Raw genomic sequence first — 18,170 nt, forward strand, 5'->3', positions numbered from 1 at the left:
AAAGAATCCTAGAAAACCAGGCTAGAGAGAGAAACACCTGAGATGACACCCCCCTGTTGTTTCTTCTGTGCCCCTTTTCAGACTGGCTGCACTGGCTGGGATCACATAATATTTTCATTTATTCAGTAGTGTGAAAGCTTGGATCTTGGAATAACGAATGTGCTTAACTACCCATGGCACACCACAAGGAGCATTATTATGACATATTATGAAAAGTGGAAGTATAAATTGCTCTGGCACAAGGAGGAAACTCCATCTCTCCTAGAGAGTAACAGTAGCCTACTTCAATAGAACTGGTCAGGGAGTTGCTTTTCAATAATACTCCAGAGTCCTTGGCGTTAGTCAGAAATTATCTTTTCTTGCAGTGTCATTCATTTCTAAGTGTACTGCAAAGCACTTGTAGCACTGCTGGAACTTGTAGCTTTATTATAGATTTGGTTCATTAGCTAGAAAAAAACATTAAGAGCCACAGTATTTTCTTTGGTTAAAGAAGAATAAACTTCAGTCCGTTAGTATTTTCCACCACTCCCATACAACATTCACAGTGTTCAGATGCTATGAAAATAATAATTCCACTCTGCTTTGAAATTAGAAGCATTTATTAAATTGTGGAAATAATTGTTACTTATTTAAGAGGTTGCTGGAAGGTCCAGTGATCAGGAGAAAAAGTATGTGCTAATGTTTGTAAACTGTAAAAAAGTATGCAAACTTAAGGCTTAAATGCAATGTTGGTTCTTTATATCCTTCAAAGATCCTCGCATATAAAAATCCTAAGATGTTTGTCAATTGTCTAAAATATTTGGTCCAAAGGACCTTGGTAGTCAAAAGAGACGCTAAAGTCATTAATTACATTTAAATAAACATTAGAAACATATATACAGGATGTAACGGCCCCAATCCATTTGGAGCTTGCTACAATTTGGTATCACATCTTGAAAGTTTTTTTTTTTTTTTGATAATTTACTTGAACCATCTAAATCCATTTGACATAATTCACATCCCTAGGAGAAGACTTTAAAAATTAAATGACTCAAAACCCTTCATAAATGTTTGAAGCTTTAAAATGTTATTTTTTCCCCTCTGACTCTATTGATTGGGTTAGGCTGAGGGGACTGTAGAAATTAAAAAGATCTCGGTCTAATACTGTGTCTTATTTTACATACTTCCAGCAGGACTTATGAAAAATTCTTGCACCACTCACTGTGAGAATATGAGGCTGCGCTGCTGCTTCAGATGTGAAGCAAACCATTTGGTGTTTCACTAAATTCTGGATGTAATGTTTTTCTTATTAGATTGATTGTCAGGAACTTCATTTTATGTGTAACAAGATAGAAGTTGGAAACTTGTGTTATCTGACTGATTTTCTGATTTGCCCCACCACATGGCACAGTCAACAATTAGATTAGCTGTTTCAAAGAGTTTCACCATTCCAAATCTCCACATCGCCACTTGGGAAGAAGCAAGCCAAGTTGGGGGTGGGGGAGGGTAGTTGCTATGGTGACGAGGCCTGTGGGCATAAACACACTGCCCCACCAGTAACCATCTCTTTTGAATTTTAGTCATTTGGCTACAGTAAGGAAAAAGAAAAATGGTGAGCGAGTCATTTATTGATCATGCATCAACTTTCAGTGATGAAGAAATAATGAATATAACTATTCTTCATTTTTTTCTCAAGAATAAGTAATTCTTGTACTATTAGAGAAAACTTATATCTCTTGACCATAAATACAGGAAAAATGTAATTTCCTGTTACAACTCACTGTTTTGAGAATGAATGAAAATAACGTCTTTGATGGGGTTACTTACCCAGCAAATTATCTTTCTATATAAAGAAAAGGACATATGTATTTGGTGTCATTAATATTATGAAAAAAGAAACAAACAGAAGGGGAACTCTTAAAAGAAAAAGAAAATGGAAAGTCAACTCACAAAAAGCAAACTCTTGAATCTTGTGGATTTTACTCCAAAGGAAACTTTCCTACCATTTTGCTTTTAAGGAAGATTCTACACTCTTATTACTAGGTTGTTTAAAAATAATTCACTAAGCCTACCAGATTTAAGCATTAGTTTTTCATTAAGTAAAGCCTATCAAATATACTTTTCACATAAATATTTTGGTCACAGTTCATTATTGGTTAATAACTGAAATATATTGTCAACACATTGTTAATTTGATCTAAATTATGACTCAAAAGATCTCATTTTTTAATTAGAACATCATTTCTTATCACCACAATGTTACAGTCTTTATTTAAGCATTCCTTTGAGATAGACTGAAACTGATTTCCCAGATCTTCGGTTAACGAGAATACTATATCCCAATGTACTATAGATTATTTCCCATTGTAGCCTTATTTCTAGTGATTGACAACAGAAGCCAGCTTCACACATGCCCAGGGGTAGTCCTGCACAGATGTACAAGGGAATTAAAAGCCTACCCTCCTCACTGATTTTAAGGTAGCATTCATCTCACCTTATCACCGGGTGGCAAGTTTTCTTAACTGAATCTAATGTGTGACAAAGTAACAGTTCACAGGATTATTTAAAATTCTGTCTTCTATCTAGAACTTTCTTTCCCTCACTCTGTGATTTCACATAGAACACTACTTTGGGCTGGCCCAGTGGCATAGCAGTTAAGTTCATGTGCTCTGCTTTGGTGGCCCAAGTTCGCGGGTTCAGATCTCAGGCGTGGACCTACGTACCACTCATCAAGCTATGCTATGGTGGCATCCCATACACAAAATAGAGAAAGGTTGGCACAGATGTTAGCTCAGGGCCAATCTCCCTCACCAGAAAAAAAAAAAAAGAACACTGTTTTATTTGAACAGCCAGTCTTTATCAGCATGAAGCTAGGTTTTGACCAATGAGGATGTGGACAGAACTGTTCCTTTTTCTCCCAAATGCTTCTTCAATCTACTTTATCAAAGCAAAACTGAGAAGAGGTTTCTGGTGAAACCAGATCAAATGATGTGGACAGGGATCAGGATTTACTTATTATTATGTCTCCCCTAATATGATAGGATCAATATTAATCCTCAGGGAAAGGATCTCCATGCTGTTAGAAGGCCTCTGGAGGTTCCAATACAGCAGCATCTTTGCCAAAGGAGTCCTACAAACGATATATAGGGGCCCCGTCGTTCTTGTCAGTCACGGGCCCTCTTGGCTGCAGGTACCAGATTTAGCATATGTTTCTCTCACTGTGGGGAACTGCACAGGATAATTTTACCTTACATATTGGATATTCTAATAATGTAAATTAGTAGTGGATAATAAGGTTCTTACTTGGAGAATAGGATTCTCAAGTTAGAGAAAAATATGTAGATGGTTGTTGTATGTTTCACTTCTTACTGCCTCTGTGTGTTATGATTATTACTCCAAATTAGAATTGGTATACAGATGGTTAACTAATTTAAAGGAATGCTCTTGTTTATGCCTCTACCCCTACACTGCCCTCAATCTTTATACATGATATGATAACCTTCAAGAAAAGGTTAAGGATATTTTCTGTAAGAGAAAGAAAACAAAAGGAACAATTGAAAAATTTTAACTACATCTAATCATTTATGGCCACACATGGTAACGAAGGAGAAAAAGAGAGGAATCGGCAGTGGAAAGGTGATCTTTTAAAACTTGCATTGCCAGGGTAAACAATCAAATCATGGCACAAGATGTGGGGAAAAAAGATGGTAAGAAACAGAGCTAAAAAAGAAGGGCAAAGGAAGACCAGTTTTTATTTTCTATAGAGAGAGAGTCAAAGATGTAAACCCTGTTATTTTTTAGTAGGTTGAGTGAACTGAGAATAAACAGTTGTACATATGTTTGGATATTTGGTTTTAGTAGGCTAACTCTGACTTCAAAGATTTGGCCTTACACAAGGACATCAGACTAGGCATAAAGAGTATATGAGGAGCTATCTTCAAAAGTGAAAACAAGCTCCTCAGAGGGTCCCTCCCTCAAATATTCTCCTAGTTCCACTTTGCCATACACTTTTGGAATAGACGCCACGTTCAATTTCCATGTAGATCTACTGACTGAGGTAAAATGATAGGAGATTACTTGACAGGCCTTCAGAAGTTCTTTGTAATTTCCTGTTTTATTAGGTAGCAGTAGGAAGAAAACATAACACTAATCAAGTATGGAAACTTAAACAGAAGAACATTAAAAAGCCCGTTAACTTGGCTTTCCATTAAGTACACTATGTAATTATCTTTTATTCATTTCACATTCTGTGTTCTATATTACTTAATTGCAAAGAAAAGAGTACTTGTGTACACTAATTGCTAAATGTATAAGTGATTGAATGATCCTGTGCTCAATTTGTGAGAGGAAAAAATATTAATGAAGACAATACAAAGAAGGCAAAAATAGGGGTCAGAATCAATAAAAGTATATACTGCTCTCTTAGTAAAACAGGATTTAAGAACAGATAGTATAAGAAATAATTTACTTATCTCCTACAATTGATCTCATTCATTTTATTCCTACTTCAAAATTTAAAAAAAAATCTATCACATCAGATTTAAACATCTGCAAAGAAATATTAATGATGAAAAGTCAATTAGTAGAACCATTTTATGTGCAAGGATGGGAGCCCAAGAGTAACAAATCTACATCTGGTAAAAGGCTGTTACACTGAATCTTGAAAACAACCATTTTTAAGTTGGTATGCTTTCCTTTTCCATACATAAAAAATGGTCTGTGTTTATTGATGTCTGAAATTGGTGACTACATGAGGAGGATCATAGTTTATTTATTTCATCTAAGAACTAAACACTAAACTAGTTTAAAAACCTAAAGAACTGCCCTTAACTAGTCACAAAGATTATTTTTACTCCTGGTTCTTATCAAGGAATAGAATCTTAATCTCTTTGATGCCGAAGTCTTTTAAAATGTTTTATCATAAAATATAATATTCATGGAGAAGCAGTTGAAGGATGTTTATATAGTCCATTAAGTTTTCTATAGTCTTTAAGTTTTTGCCTGGATTCTCTTTAGTCCATTAGAGACCTGCATACTTGGAATAAAGGTTTTAGCAACTTGTAGAATTGTTTTTTGCTGCTTTTTTTGCTGAAATATACTTTGGTGCTAACACCTAGAAATGCTCTAATAAACATCTCTATGAATTTTATCGTTGCATTTTTTTGTACAGATAGTGGATAGTGGTGAGGCCATCATCTTTTACATCACACCAGTGTCCTTTTATGAGACCCATGAAAAAGAATTTATTTACTTGTTTTCCCCAAGAAAAGCTGGTCAGGGGACACTGTAAATCTTTTAAGTGACTGTGGTGGTTTTAAAACATGTCTGCAAATTCTTTGCCACTCCATCAATCTAATTCCCCTCCCTTGAATATGCCCTACTTCACTGACCCAGTTCTAGTGAATAGAAAGGAATAGAAGTGATACTGCATGATTTGGGAGACTAGGATATAAAGGCAACACAGCTTCTACCCGTTTATCTTTCTCTTTCTCTCCTCCCCAGCATGCCTTGGAGACCTTTGCCAACATATATAAGAAGTTCAGCTACCTGAGCCAGTATGCTGGAGAGACCACATGGAAAGACCATATAGATATAGACAGAGATGCTCAAGAAATGCCAACTGTTCCAGCCTCAGCTCTTTGAGTCTTCCCAGCATCAACTGCCAAATATTTGAGTGAGAAAACCCTCAGATGGTTATAGCGCCAGCCTTCCAGCCAAGCTGGCTAAGGCCAGGTGGTACAGAAATGAGCTGTCCCCACTAAGCTCTGCCCAAATTACAGATACATGAGCAGAATAAATATTGTTACTCTTGTGTGATAGGCATAATAATGGCCTCCCAAAGATGTCGATATCCTGCTCCCTGGAGTCTATGAATATGTTAGGTTATATGGCAAAGGGGAATTAAGGTTGCAGATGGAATTAAATTTGTTAATTAGTTGACCTCAAGATAGGGAGATTATCCTGGATTATCCAGGTGGGCCAATGTAATCATAAGGGTCCCTAAAAAGGGAAGAGGGAGGCAGAAGAAGAGAATCAGAAGGAGACATGAGCACAGAAGAATGGTCAGAGAGATGCAACATCACTGACTTTGAAGATGGAGGGGAGGGACCATGAGCCAAGTAATGTGGGTAGCCTCTAGAAGCTGGAAAAGGCAAGGAAACGGATTCTTTCCTAGAATCTCCAGAAAGAAATGCAGCCCCACTAACACCTTGATTTTAGCCTAAGATCTATGTGAGACTCTTGACCTCCAGAACTTTAAGATAATAAATTTGTGTTATTTAAGTAACTGTTTGTGGTAATTCATTACAGCAGTAATAGAAAACTACGCACTCTTGTTTTAAGCCTCTAAGTTTGGGGGGGGGGGGTTTCTTATCTACCATTCTATAAGCAAAACAGTGATCTTGCTTAATTCTCACTTTTGGCTTATAGGAAGCTTGAACCAAATCAATGAGCCATCTTTGACAACTTTGTAGGATCTCATTTCTCCACCCTAATTTTCCCTTTTTCTTGATATGCTTCCTCTCTTGCATTATGCTTATTTTTTTATACTACCTCAAATCCTTTTAGAACAGGGCCAGAAATAAATAAATCAGATTGACTAAAACAATATATTTACCATGACCTACTAGAAGTAATGACCCAGAATGAAGACTATCTTTTCCTTGTCTCTATTAAAAAACAAACCAAAACTTTAAAGCAGATAAATAGCTAGGGAGGGCATCAACTGAAGACAGAAGAAATATTTTACTTTAATATTTTCTAAAAACAGGGGAAAAAAGGGTTTAACTCTTTTGTTTTGCAAACTTTTTATTGAAAATATAAAAAATGTATGTGCATATGTATGTGTATCTATACACAAATATTATAAATATATAATATTTCAGTTTTGTATATTGTTTGCTTAAGGAAGAGAGTATAAAAGAAAAGACAAATGAAAACCAGGAGTTGATGGAGAAAGACAAAAAAAAAAACTTTGATGTACACACCTACAGAGAGAAAGAGAAAGCTGGATCCTCACAGAGACAAACAAGAGACAGAGAATCCAACAGGAATGCACACAAATGCATACAAAAAGAGGTACATTCAGAAAGAAGAGACAGGCACTTCAATGGCATAACTAACACTCCCAGCAGATGCCTTTTGGAGATATTCTTATGAGGATTTCTGATTTTCACATTCTAAGATAATAATAAGGATACTATCTACCTCTCAGTATTTGCTCTATAAACTTAGTGAATCCGGCCTTCCTCAGGTCTTCTCAGCTTCAGAAACCAAGGCAGCACAGCCTCTTCTGATTCCTGAGCCAGAGTAACCAGGGCAGAAAGGGCAGAATAGAGGCAATTAACTGATGGTTGGGATCCTTTCTGTTGCTTTAGCTAACTCTTCTGTACTTGCCTATCCCCCTACCTGCCACCTGCCTGCAACCATCTCTGTATGGACCACATCCACATCACAAGACCTCTGTCTCAGTTCTCCTTATCTGCCCCTACCCCTAGCACACTTGTGAGCTGGATGATCTATTAAAGTGTACCTCTGTCTCTCCTACGTACGTAATACTACTGGCTGGGGTCCTGCTCCAAAACATATGCATCAAGCAAAGCCATAGATTCTGACTGCTGTTCTCCCCCTGACTGCAATTTTCTCCTCCCTTTCAATATTATAATTTGTACTTTTGAACACTTGATTGAGATCACTACCTAGCTCTGTCTATAATTTCGCTTATAAAAGAAATAGCAGAAGAGTTCCCTCACGTGGGGGCAGAGGCGAAGTTATTCTGCATGTCAGCTACAAGCCAGAAAAAGCAGAAACAAACATGATGCATAAGTATATATACAGTCCCGTTTCTGCAGAGTCCCTTGACTTAGCAAAGCTATCTGTCTATTGGGAATCAAAGTGGAAGGAGAACAAAATCTTGAAAATTCTTAAAGACTGCATCTTATACTTCCTTGTGTCGCTACAATGGTTGGCATTTAATGCTCACAGGATTTAATGGCTACCGAAATCGCTCTCATCATCATAATCAACAAAATATGGAAACCTGTGAAGCAGTGTAGAGGACTAAGTAACACTAAGATATTTACCCCCACTTGAGAAAGTAAGACCCCCTTTAATCTTGGGCACCAACAGGAATTCCTCATTATCCTTGAGATAGGTCCACCCATGTCACAAAAATGTTGCACATGAGTTCCATTTTATATCAGTAGAGTGCTTCCCAGTTTATAAAGCACTTGTGCATTAATCACATAGAATGAAGTCTCTTTCTGCTCTGGCTGTTTCTATACAAGTAGAGTATTATTTGGAGATAATGTGCTTCACTGAGCCTGCACTGAGCAACAGCTGTAAATCAAGATTGACTTTTTGAACCTAACTTTGCATAATTCAACAAGCTACTCAACATCTTCTGTCTAAGCAGGCTCAGAACTTATAAGAATCTTCAAAGCTAAATAACTACCCAATGCTGTCTCAAAATGATTAAATAACGAAAAGGTTTTGCATTAACAAATCAAGAATGACTCACATTCTGTCTTATTCTTCACTGATCAAGAAGTGACAGAGAAAGTGCCATTTACAAAGAGAAATGTCATAAAATGATTGAATTGTGAATTTCTTCTAGGTCCCAATAATAAGAAAATGACCACAAAAGAAGGTAGTAGATGGAGGCAGATAACCGCTCTTAAATACTAGTCTGTCAGGAGACAAATTTATCAGTCTCGGAGGCAGATTTAGTCTTAGCTCAGAAGTAGTCAGTTCTGCAGCTAACGAGTATACTGCTCTTAATCATTTCATTACATTTACGACAGAACAGCGTAAATCAGAAACCTCAGCAAGTCAATACCTAGTTAATAGGTGCTTCAACATGGTACCACAACACAACTTCACCATTGTGCTGAAACCTTTACTTCCTTTTCCTCTCTGCTGCAATTATTTGGAAGGATGGTGACCAGCTTCTCTACCAACCATATTCTTCATTGTCTCCTGATTTTTTTACTTTCTTCCCCCAGAGTCACCCTCCTTCCCTTGTAGTGTGGTCTTAGTCATCAGTAAATCTTTGTTTACCATCTTTTTTCCTCCAGCTCTGGTTGCTCCAGGGATTGATCCATCCTCAGGCAGGCTATACCTGGAAATTCTCATTGTTTACACCACTCATGCCAGCAAATGAAAAGGATAATGGGAAGGAGGAGGAGAGCAAATGCCTACTGAGTTCTTACCATGTATCAGACAATTTTTTCAACTATATTTGTCACAATAACCATATAGGTAGGTTATATTACTATTCCCGTTTTACTAAGGAGGATAGTGAGGTTTGGAAGCATTAAGAAACTTGCCCAAGGTCACAGGAAGTGGCACAGTAAGGGTTTAAACTACGACATAAGACCCCATGCACTTAATCATCACAATAATAATTTGCATTACTCGTAGAGTTTGAAGTCATAAGAAGAAATCAGAATTGCCATCACAGCACTATAACCACACTGAAGTAAGTAATCATAATATGCTAGATAATAAACTCAGCTCTGTGGTTTCCACAAAGCTCAATTATCTAGTATTATTATTTAGTTATTTCATACGTATGAATGTGTTTTATATCTTCAATTATACTCGAAGTTCAGGAAGAGCAACAGCTATGCTTATACAAGTTAAAATTTCTTCTTTAGTGCCAAGTGTATTGCTATTCATAAAAATAATCAATATATAATAGTTGAAATATAAATTGTGTGATATCAAAATATCCCCTTAGGGCCTTAAAGAGTATAGGTATCTGATATCTAATGAATGTAATATACAATTTTTCTGGGGGTAAGGGACAGAAAAAAGAGTTATAATGGTCCAGGGAAGGACAGAGGTTGGGGGTAAGTATATACTTAGGGAGAGCTTAGACAGGGAGGCAAATGATGGAATGTAGAGCATCAGGACCGGCATGAGAGCCCTGGATTGGAGATGCATAAGAAACACCCTTTACTTCATTCTATACACTTTACAGGAATGTTCCAAATGTTTCCATGGGGACAAAGAAGAGCATCAGGGATTTCCCTGGCCTTAAACATACTGAAATGAAGGATGTTACTAACCCCTAAAAAGGGATGTTATTGGCAGCCGCAAAAGTAACCCTTCTGAATTGAGTATAGTGTTCAGGTAATCCATATCTCATTCCCATTGACCCTTATTCCTGACTAACTTGTTCTCCCCTCCATCCCGTCTACCCTTCTCAGTAAACATTCCTACCATGTACCTAATTGTTCAGCTTTGATCCCTCTCTTTCCCTCAGCCCCTTTATCTACTCCTCAGCAAGTCTTTTAACTTCATCTTTAAAACATATCCATCCTCCTTCCATGGCAATTCCTTTCCATTTCCATTCTATCACCCTAATCGAAGTCACCATCATCTCTTGTTTGGATTATTATAGCGCCCCAAGCCCACTACCTAGCTTCCTGCTACTATTCTCATCTCTTATTACAGTCTGATACACACCAACATCATGATCATTTAAACATATAAATCAGATCATGTCACTCCCTTGCTTCAAACACTTTAGTGGCTTCCTATCTCACTTAAAATAAAATCTAAGCTCTGCCATGGCCCACAGGTTTTATGTGGTCTAACCTGACCTCCCTCTCTGGCCTCATCTTCCACTAACTACTCTCCACTTCATACTCTACCAGATGACCCTTCTTCCCCTTTTTCATACATGTCAAGCTCATTAGCACCTTAAAGTCTTGCTATTCCCTCTACTTTGAATACACAGACCCTGTATCTTCACAGGACCACTCTTTTCTATTAATCAGGTCTGGGCCACCTTCCCTGACTACTCAAACCCTCAAAACTCCTACTCCACTGAACTCAGTCAGTGGATATCATCACATCCTCTTCTATTTTCTTCATAGCACCTACCACTATCATTTATTTATTTACTTGTGTGTAGTCTGTCTTTATATCCCATCCCCCACCTCCTTACACCGTAGTTGCATACAGTCTCATGAGAGTAGGGACTTTTAGCAATTTATCCACATTGCCTAGAATAACACCAGTTACACAGTAAGGCTCACTATTTCCAGAATGAATGAATAAATGGATGAAACACATTAAAAGTTTTACTTGCTGAAGCTCTTTCTGAAATTGCTGCCTAAGAATTTATTTTGAGTGTGTAGAATAGTTTTTACTTTTTCAGATGATATTTTAGAAAATATTTGATATTTTTGCCCTAGTAAAACTGGGAGGATATGTCACCTACATCCTCCTTATACACATACTGTTAATACTGTGATCCTCCCTATATGAATCTAACCTCAGAATTATAATGTGAGGATGAAAGAGATAATTGAAAGAATAGCGTAAAAAATTTCATGTTGCTTTTCTGGAGAATGCAGTAGAATTTTCTACCATGATATATTACTATGCGTGCCCTCAGTAATGAGGGGAAACCATGGAAATGTTATTTCAGAATATTACATCAGGGAAGAGCTCTCCAGTTTTGCCACAGGGTTTTCAAGATTGCTGTTACTCTGCTTACTAGAAACATAATCACAAATAAGAAGTGTGTGGAAATGACAGCTGTATTAACTTTATCATGTACAGTTAAGTATTCAACACACTTGAAAGCACTGTTCCTTCATTATGGTGTGTGACGTAGAGCAAGACTTGGAGAAGGAGCTTTGTGGAGATACACCTGCACTGCACTTGAGCATAGCCAGATGCCCATAGATTGGAGGGGGGTAAAGACGCACTGATCAAACAATGGGTTCTCTGGCTCACATCATGTGGAACAGAGATGAAATGTCTAGAAGTGCCCCAGACAGATAACACAAGGGAAGATGTGACAAGTCCATGAGGTTTCTTTGAATAATTTCCACCTCCTTTAAAGAAATTCCCCACGTATTCCTCTCTCTACTCGCAAGCACTTGTCTTTGAATACAGTAGATGCAGAGCAGAGAATTTGTTGAATTAAGTCTTCTTATGATATTAGAAGAGAGAAATTATATAATACTATTATAAAAAGCATGTGCTCCTTTAACACAGGACTCATGAAGATTTTTTAAAAAGTCTTCAGCCTTGCTCTGCACTTTCGATCTTTGATGCTAAAATTCCAGGCTGTATAACTGTCAGTTCAAGAGACGTTTTCCTCAAGTCTTACTCCATGTGTAAGGCTAACCCTAGCCCCAGAGGATCTGTTTCGATAAGAAGAAAGTCTATTCTCTCTCTTCATATTTCTGTTCCTAATTAAGGATAAAAACAAACACAAAAAGCAAAGACAGTAAGAAATGACATGTATGATAAAGGTCCTGCCACAGGGTGTGAATGTTGTTATTAAGAGGAGTGGCCACAGGGCTCATGTGCACACCGTCTGCAGTTTAGGGGGGAAGAGACACAGAGTAGGGGACTCCAGGTGAAACAGCTTACATATCTGAGGACAGGCTCAGTGTACTCTAAATTCTAGGAGTGACTCACAGCTCTGAGACTTAATGGCAAGAGTCTCTGTTAAATGATTGTAGTCATTCTAACCAAAATGTCATGCAATTGCTCATATTGGACCATTTTGGAATTACAAGATGGCAGTATCATTTGAGTTGACCTCATTCAACAGGGGATAAGAATGGGAAGAAGAAGGAGTTCACTTTTAGACTCATTATACTTTCCAAAGGCAGTTTACAGGTGGCTCATACCACCAATTTCTCATTTGTGGAACACAAAACCCATTTTATACTTTACCCCACGTCCTGAGAGAAGAGACTTTTTGTGCTCTCATAGTCCCTCAGCCTCTGGATCCTCCTTCAGTGAATCTTGTCTAAGTTTCAACTGTGCCAACAGGATGCATACAAAACCCCTGATTGTTTCTACAAGAAATCCACATACACTAAGCACTTGACTTTTAAAAAGTTTATTGGAAAACTTGGCCTCCTGTCATCTGAGTAGCCCTCTTTATCCCACCGGCACCCTTGACCCTTTCCCTCTCCCGTTCCTGCTCCTCATGCCCTCCCCTCCCAGGCCTCACTCTGTATTTGTTTTTGTCTCTTATGCATAACAGTTCAGCTCTTCCTGGCTTCTGGTCTCCTAAATTCCATGCATCATCTATTAAGTAGATGCCAGTTTAACAAGATTTATTCTCTTTAAAATGTAGTCCGAGTTATCAATACATGATTCAACACACATTTATGGCATACCAATATACTAATCTGTGGTCAGCATTATGCTAGGTGCTAGTTGGGAGGAAAGAGTATAAAACAGTGGGCTCAAAACACTTCCTGGCTGAGGAATTCAGTCTAGTTGGGTAGGCAGACATTTCATAATAAAAGCAATTCGATTAAGGGATCAGGGATAAGTGTTCTGTGACAGCATTTTCTGAGCCAGACTTACTTGGAAATGAAGACAGGAAGGACATCGTTACTGAAAATATGCTTCCAATAAACACCTTTGTCTAAATGTAACAACGGGAAATCCAATCAGTCCCTCTAGAACTAATTCATTTATGTATACCAATTGCGGCTTACCCATTGGAGTAAGGTAAGCTATGATGGAGTTTTGATTAAAAAGAAAATTGATTTTTTTCTAATGGTCACCTAAAAGGAAGAATATCCATAAAAAATAATATTCCGTTCCTACTAGAAGATGCGATAGCAGAGAGTGAGATAGAATGAAGATCTGAATGTTGGATCATTTTGTATGCAAATTACTTTCTTTGAATCTATCTGGAAGACTAAATACACTATGAAATTTAAGCTTCGGATAGTACAGATTCCGCAAGTGACACAGAGGTTACCACACCACTTCACTCAAGAACATACAAATGACAGGCAGGGATTCCTTGATTTGCTTCTGAAAAGCAAAGCTTATACTGCTACATCCTCTAAGCCAAAAATGCTCAACCCTAGAGGTAGAAGAAAGTTTTGAGCAGAGGTTTTCAACTCTAGTTACATATGAAAATCACTGTGGAGCTTTTTAAATGCTGGATCTCCTAGCATCACCTGCATCAATTCGCATTTAATGGGCCTGGCCGGGGAGGCAGACAATTTTTTTTAAGTGTCCCAGTTAAGCTTTTCAAGATTGCAAATTCCTGGGCTCCCTTCCTGGATGTTTCCAATTCAGTTGATTTGAAGTGACTTCCAGGAATTTGTGTTTTCAAAAGTGTCCCAAGAGATTCCACGTTCAGCCAGGTTTTTTTCAGATTGGCACCTGAGTTAACATCTGTCACAAATCTTCTTCTTTTTTTTGTTCTTCTTCTTCTCCCCAGAGCCCCCCAGTACATAGTTGTGTATTCTAGTTGTAGGTCCTTCTAGCTGTGCTATGTGGGATGCTGCCCCAGCACGGCCTGATAGGCGGTGCCATGTCCACGCCCAGGATCCGAACCAGGGAATGCTAGGCCTCCGAAGCGGAGTGTGCAAACTTAACCACTCGGCCACGGGACCGTCCCCCGGCCAGGTTTTGAAAAACACTGATCTAACGCAAAATTGCAGAAAGTGGAATCAGTTGGTTCCAAAATCATAAAGCTAGCACACAGGGGTCAAAAAAGCAATGTACTGAGACTCCTCGTGCTGTGGGACAAAGCCTGTCCTAAGGCCCTGAGGATCTCATGATTTCCTAAGCTACCTGGAAAGTAATGTTGACAACACCATGAAGCAGTGAGCAAGCTCCCCTTCTTGACCAACAGCTCTCATAAGGGAGACCAATGACTTCTACTCTATCCCCTAGAAAAGCATGCCCACAATAAGCAGCCATATAAGCAGGCATTATGGCACAGCACAGCAGTTAACTGTAAATAAAATGTGGGCATCTCACTGTACTCACTGTACCAATAATAAGTGGATCTAGTAGGCTTGGTTAGAAAAGCTGCCATGTGACACGCCAAAGCACGAGTGCAGCAAAAGAGATCTAACACAGAAAAGACCACTGAGAGTTCTGACACAGACACGCAACAGATGAGAACCATTTGCTGAATTTTGTTGAAAGGTGAAACAGATCTTAACATAACAAACTCACGTGCACAAAACAGCAGTACTACATTACAAGTCCACCACTGGCCCAAAGTCTCCTTATCTGGAAATATGGGAGATCTAATTTCAAAAATATCAGAGTAGGGTAATCATTACAAAAGTTAAAGTAACATAAATATTTATTTAATAACGTAGGCAAATAGAAATGAAATTTCAAATATGCATAGTTAGTGGTTATGCACTAGAAATCACAAAATTATACAATCTCAGGAATAAAAGGGTCTTTAGAGATCTCATTCAACTGAGACAGGAACCAGCCTAATGAGATAGGGTCATCTGCAAGGCCCCTAACCTAACAAGATAAGGCCCATAACCAACTGGCCAGCTAAGAGAATCAGGTAGAGGCCACCAGGATCCACATTCTGCAGCCTCCAGACCTTCCCGGGCTTACACATGCACCCTAGCACCCAGGAGTCCACTGAAGTTGGCCTTAGCCCCATTGCCATACTAAAAATCACACCTAGGAGTGGAGAGCAAGCATGCTAATGGTACATGCGTCACATGTAGTAGCATGCTACGAGTCAACACAAGCACAAGCACAACCCTACCTCTACATGCCACAATGGAAGACACAGCCCCTACCTTATCCTGATAAAAACCCTGCAGTGTGGCTATTCACGGAGCCCCTCGCCCCCTTCTCTCTCGCCCTTCTTCACTTTTCGTGATAGGCTCCCTTGTGTACAAGCTAATAATTTTCTATCATCTCACTCTTGCTCATTGTCTCTCTTGATGTCTATCCTGGGGGACAACAAGAACCCAGGACACCGACAACACAACCTCCACCCACCCAATAGAATGAAAGATAATTGCAGTGAGGTTTATAAGTTCCCAGTGAGTATCATCTGATCAAGCTAGACTAAGGGTTGAGGAAGCTGTTTTAGTTTATTAGCTAGCTATGTAAACTTGGGCAAGTCACATAAATTTTCGGTTCTCAATTTCCTCATCTATGACATGAGTGAACTGAACTTTATCTTTGAAGTTCTATGATACAGTTGTGCAAGTATATCACTCTATTTTAGTAAATAAGTAATTAAACGAAGACAACAAACATCTTTAGATGTGCTGACCCACGCAGCAGGCTTCCAACAGAAGCCTGACATCCTGGAGGAACTTACCTGACTATCAGGAAATGCCTCAGGGGTCATGAGAAAGAAAAATCACAAGACCATATTTAGATGACCAGATGGGTCAGGGAAAAAATAAAAGAACTTAGAAAGTCTTCATGACTAATATGCTTATAAGTAGTGTTTTAATCATTACACATCACATGCTAACAGTGTGCTGCATGAAGGAAGCCGGCCTGATAAAACACCTAGGGGACCAGTCATCACTGTTGACATTCACGCAGAATGACAGAGGAAATCGCTGCTATGGAGAGTTCTGTTCAGCATAAGCACTGATAATACTGTCTCTAAAATGGAAATCAGAACACGGAGTACTGGCACCTTTTTAGGTTGAATGCATCTCTCAGAAGAGTAGTTTGTGCATTTCTCAACTCCAGCGTAAGTAAAACATTTCATTTTATCCAGAAACCTATTGGGAGAAAACCCTATTTTCAGGGATCTTCTGGTGATGACAGTGTTATGGCTACACAATATATCAACTGAAGCATCACAAAACAACATGCCCTACAATTTACATTGCTCAGCATAATTTGTCTCTAAATCTTCACTTATTTGCAGCTTTGTGACCATCTAGAAAAATTACTAATGGTCTCAAATATCTTCTTATTCTTTGGTGGTCTTTTGAATGAACAAGTGAACAGTGCCTATGATCCTTTTGCTTAACAGAAGAAAACAAGATCTTTTCAGTTATCATTAAATAACGGTTTGGAAATTCCTATAATTACATTAATGCTTTTAAGCATACAGTCAATGCTTAGTCTATGGTTCATAATTCTATTTTAGAGAATAACGCAGGACACATTGTTGAATGAGAAACAAGGGGTTTAAACTTGTGAATAATTTAAATAAATCACAATTTGGTTTTATTTACTGCATTCATTCCCAGCAGGCTTAATTTAAACACCTTTATGCTTTTAAAGTTTTTTCTGTATGCCTTCCCTATCGAGAAGATAAAATCTAAGTCTTAAAATGTTCCTTCACAGAGTCCATGCACAATAAAACACAAAGGAAAATCATGAGCTCAATTCAATAACTGAATGTATCTGCAAGTTTCTTAGGGTCTGGCAGTGTGGCAACAAATTCTAATTCACTAGGCTTTTTTGTTCCTTCTCCTAAAGAGAATTATGAGTGCACTATTGAGCTCAATTTTTGTTTAAAATGGCATAGCTATCCTTTAATCATTTTTTTTAAATTGTAACTTGGTTAAAAGATTTAAGAATAAGCTCAAAAACACCACAACTGAATATTAAATCTGTTTTATTAGTCTCATTTTGGTGTACAGAATCTGTTCAAAATCAAATAATTTTTGAAAAGCCAGTGGGTTGCTCTAGATTACTATTGTGGCTTACATAACAAATTGTATTTCCAAAGTAAAAATTCACTATTTATTTTCATCGATGAATTACATTTCATTCAAGAGTTAAGTTTCTTGCAATATTAACATAATGTGAGAAGATCTTATAATTTTCCAACTGACTAGGGATCCTTGACATCCAAATCCTGAACTTAAAATGTAGAACAACTCATTAAGAAATGCGCAATGGCAGTGTCAAGATTTACAACAAAAACCCTGGAAGTGTTTTAAAAATTAATATTAAGCTGCTATGCTTGGCTTAATTAGCTTTATTCTTCATTTACAAAGCATATCTGTCTGGTTTTATGAACTTGGTCTCCAGTCCCCTCTCCTACAAACCTGTTTAATTAAAGTTTAACAGCTGTGTACGCTTTAGAAACAGCAGAATGATTTTTCTCCCTTGAAATACTTAATCCTTTCTTAAAATATGATCCTTCTGAATATATATTTAAAAGGCAATGGACGAGTAATAATCTACCAACAGAAAAACACTGACAGCTTAGGGCAGCAACACCACGTATTCAGCGGGTAGACAGAAAGTAATTCCCAAGCCAGGAAGTCCAAGGTTCTCATGGGGCATGAGCAGATCTTTATTCTTCAAAAATAAAATGATAGATACATAAAACAAGAAATAAATCAACAGAAAATTAAATAAATAGGCAGAAGGCTAAAAAATACTACAAAAAGATAATCTTCGGTGGATTTTGTAACACTTCTGGATACTATTGT

General features: G+C 37.9%; 1 protein-coding gene across 7 annotated transcripts in view; it reads right to left on the reverse strand.

Moving 5' to 3' along the window:
- Positions 1-18,170, reverse strand: part of IMMP2L (inner mitochondrial membrane peptidase subunit 2) — an 848,424-nt gene that overhangs the window by 228,149 nt on the left and 602,105 nt on the right. The window lies entirely within an intron of this gene.

The sequence above is a fragment of the Equus przewalskii genome, chromosome 4 (assembly GCF_037783145.1).
Source record: "Equus przewalskii isolate Varuska chromosome 4, EquPr2, whole genome shotgun sequence".
Lineage (NCBI taxonomy): Eukaryota > Metazoa > Chordata > Mammalia > Perissodactyla > Equidae > Equus > Equus przewalskii.